Here is a 3,730-nt window from a genome sequence, read left to right as displayed (position 1 = left end):
GAGAATTGAGGAGGGAGGAGATCCCCAAGTAACTGTGAGCGCGATTTGTTGTCTGGTCATCCCCGAGCCCGGCACACAGTAGGCGGTCAGTGCTCGTCTTGCAGGTTTTAAACGCTGGCATTTCCGGAGCGCCTGCTCCATGCCAGGCCCTTCTTCCGAGTGTTCGCCACTCGCTATGGGGAGGATCGTGCCCACTTTACGGACTGACTAGTGGAGGCAGAGATCCGCTAAATGACATGGTAGGGTTATGGGGACGAGGTGGGGCTGGGATTCGAATCCAGGCTACACGGGCATCTAAACGGCCTCCAGTCCTTGTCCTTGGAGAAATCGTCAAGTGGGGACCCAAGGAAAGACGCTCCCGGCTGCTAGGTGGATGCTTCGCCCCGGTCGCCGCCAACGGTGGGGTCCCGGCCGCCCGTCCAACCCGCAGACCCATTGCGCGGGGAAGGAGAAGTGTCGGTTTTGTTTGCACAGAGGAAGGCGACAGCTTCCTCAGGCTGTCGCGGGGCTATTTTTAGTGCCTCCGATGCAGAAATAGGAACGTGTACATTAGAATTCCATTTCCTGAAAGGAGCGCGTCCTCCTTTCTCTATCCTCCCCCACCTCCCCAAGTCTGGGAAGATGCAGCCCGGGGAGGGGGGGAGGAGGAAGCGAAGAGGAATTTAAATGTTAGCTCGTTCTGGCTGCAGTTCGCTGAGGGGAGATTGGGACCCAGAGGGAGAGGCAGATTTAACTTTGAAATTTCGGTAGATGCCACAGCCCCCAGGAAACCCTGGGATGGGCAAGGACGGCTTGGCGGCCAAGGATGTGGAAATACCGCCTTGCTTTTCCCAGACATCTACCTCCAGGCCGGGTTTGGGGAGTTGGTGCCTACCCGGGTTCTCAGAATAGGTTTTATTAGCCCCGCCTTCTCCTCACAGCCCGCCCCCATTTCGGGGAGATTTTGGGTGCCCCTGACAGTGGTCTCCACCAAAATCCCTTCCTTCTTGCATTCCTGAAAGGATCCTTTGCAGATGTGCTTCTTGGACAACGACCAATGGCCAGGACAAGCCCACATTCTTTCTAAGTAGTTCCAGAACTTTGGGCAAGAGGTAAACAGCACAAAATCTGCTGCAAAGGCACCCTCTTAGAGAACTGGGATTAAAAGTTGGCCTGCGTGTGGAAATCGTGTTCAAGTGCTCCTTTAAGAAGAAAATATAAATGAAAAAATAGGTGGGATGCCCCCATCTGGGGAAATAACTTTCTAACCATCAAGTGAGAGAACTTTCTTTCAGAAATTCTTCTTTTCACAGGAGAAACACCGAAAGGGTCCCCAGCTCATGACCCTGGAGAGATGTGTTTCAGGTACAGTTCTGACGAGGGGTGAAGGGGGCCTGCTTGCCAACTAGACAGCAGATGAGATAACAGCAGCGAGGGGAGCAGCAGGCCTCCCTCTCTTGGACTGCTCTTCTCTGCGGTGGCTGGGGCTCTGGGGCAAACCTGAGCGGGGCTTTGCTTACTCCGACCTCCTTGAGGTGCTTTCCTCCCAACTGATTGTTACTTAACCTGTCAATCGCTCTCACCTGAGAAGGTGTTATTTCACATCTGGTGGTAATTGTGGGTAAACAGAATGATTCTGTATCTATAGGGCTTCGCTCTGCTTCCCACAGGTTTAAAGTCATCCCTCCCAGGCTTAAGATGCCTGTTTCCTTCCGATGTGGGGTGCAATCAAGGATTCCTTCACCCGAAAAGTCATGCGAAGAGAAAGGGGACCTCTTGTCTGAATTACTGAATAGCTTTCACAGACAGTGCAGGTTCTGAAGGCAACACTCAGCGCCCTTAGTCACCATCTTAACGGGGGTCCTTCTTAGTTATTCACTGTGCATCGGAATTGATGGGTGACGGGCTCAGTCTTTGAGGTTTCCCCCCCTCTTCATATTAAACTGTTTGCATGACTTGTAGTTTGCAATGTCCGTAAACGACTTAAACAAGGTAGTCATCAGCTGCATATTAATATTCTAATCTTGATTAAATTGAAGAGGCCACCCTTAAAAAATATTTGGGGGAAAAAATCAAATTGCGGGGGAGGGGGGATCCTGTCACAGACACAAAAAGACTCCAATTATCTTTCCCCCTACAAGATGTTTGTTCTGTCCATGACTGCTCACACTTCAGCGATCTTGCCAGCAAAACTCAAAAAAAAAAAAACCCTCCCCTTGTTCCAAAGCCACAGCCTTGAACATAACAGATTGTACAGTCCTGTTGCCTTAGGCGGGTTAGAGGTTCCTCTCTGCAAAGGGCGACACAGAGAAGTTGCCAGCACCCAGACATATTTGGGGGAGCACTGTGCTCCTTGCCTTGGCTGCAGAAGTGGGTCTGTAAGGTCCCCATTTTGCTGTTTGGCTCACAAGAGGATGGAGGGCTGCCTGAGCCAGGCCCAAGAGTTACAGCAACAAGGCATCCAGGTGTGCCGGTGCTGAATGGGCTGCGGGGGGAAGAGGAGGAGTGAGAGTGAGGAGTGGGGGGCTGCCAAAGAGGGGACAGGAGTCTTGAGAAAACGCTGGGAAATAAACAACCTCAAGGCAGCTGCGTTGGCCTTTTCCCTGCACTTCCCTCTCAACCGTCTGAGCAACCAGTTTGCTCCTAGAAACATGTTAATTGCCAACGGAGCTCATTAAGGCATGCACATGCAAAACACAGCAAGAAAGATTAAATGGACAAAAGCGCAATAATGAACTGTCAACAATCGGGCCCATCTACGAGACCAGGATCACTCAAGAATGAGGCATTTAGAGGCAACAAAGGATTGTCTGGGACAGGAAGAAAAGACGACCTAGACTTTTGTTTAGTCAACACAATTGATTACAAATGAGAGATTAACAGGATAGCTTCAGATTTTTTTTAAAAGAGGCAGAAAAGAAAAGTCCAATTAAGTCCACCGAATGTTAACTACATTGCGTTCCATGCCTAGCCCCAAAGAAATTCTCATTAAACCATCCCTGGCGATCCCTTTTGGAAAGTAATTTGTCTCCCTGATGGAGCAGAGAAAGAGAATCGTGTAAAAGAAAGCGTTAGTTCTTGGCACAATGAGCTTAGGAGACACACTAGAAAGAGCCAAAGGGGGAGTTAATGAGCATCTGACAAACTGCTTGGATTCAGGCCTAGAGAACAGCGATGAAAAGATGAAATTGGCCAACAACTATTCTTTATATCAAACATAAAAAGGCCAATCTGAAATGGGGCTGCTCAAAACTGGTTGAAAGTACATCGCCCAAGAAAAGGGAGCCCTGGCCGGGCTCCGCGGTGGACACTGGATGGACAGAGGCAGAGCTCAGCAGGCCACCAGCTAGGAAACGGGCAAAAAGGCGGGCTCTCCACCACCGAGCGAGCTCAGCCACCGGCCCTTTGGGAGGGGCTGATTTGAAGCTGTTGGTGTCCCCACCCCTACACTCTGGTTGTTTCTTTCATGGGTGAAAAAATGTATCAGGCTGGGCTTTGAGGGTTCCCTAAAAGTTCTGGTAATCTGGTCATTCACCAAACTATTCCTCTCTTCTAGAATCATAGCCCCCACCCCCAGGGGTACCATATCCACCAGTTCACATTCAGTTCTCCTCTCCCTCTTGGTGACCATTGAACCCCGCCCCAGGTGACTGTCTTCCCAATTCTGCCTGGGGCAGAGCAGCAAGGAAATGAAGGCTGATACAGGTCACAGAGTAGTTAAATTATCTCTCGGGGTTGTTCATCTGGCTTT

This window comes from Myotis davidii, unplaced genomic scaffold, assembly GCF_000327345.1.
Source record: "Myotis davidii unplaced genomic scaffold, ASM32734v1 scaffold189, whole genome shotgun sequence".
In the NCBI taxonomy this organism is placed as follows: Eukaryota; Metazoa; Chordata; class Mammalia; order Chiroptera; family Vespertilionidae; genus Myotis; species Myotis davidii.
Note: the sequence above shows the minus strand (reverse complement) of the source record.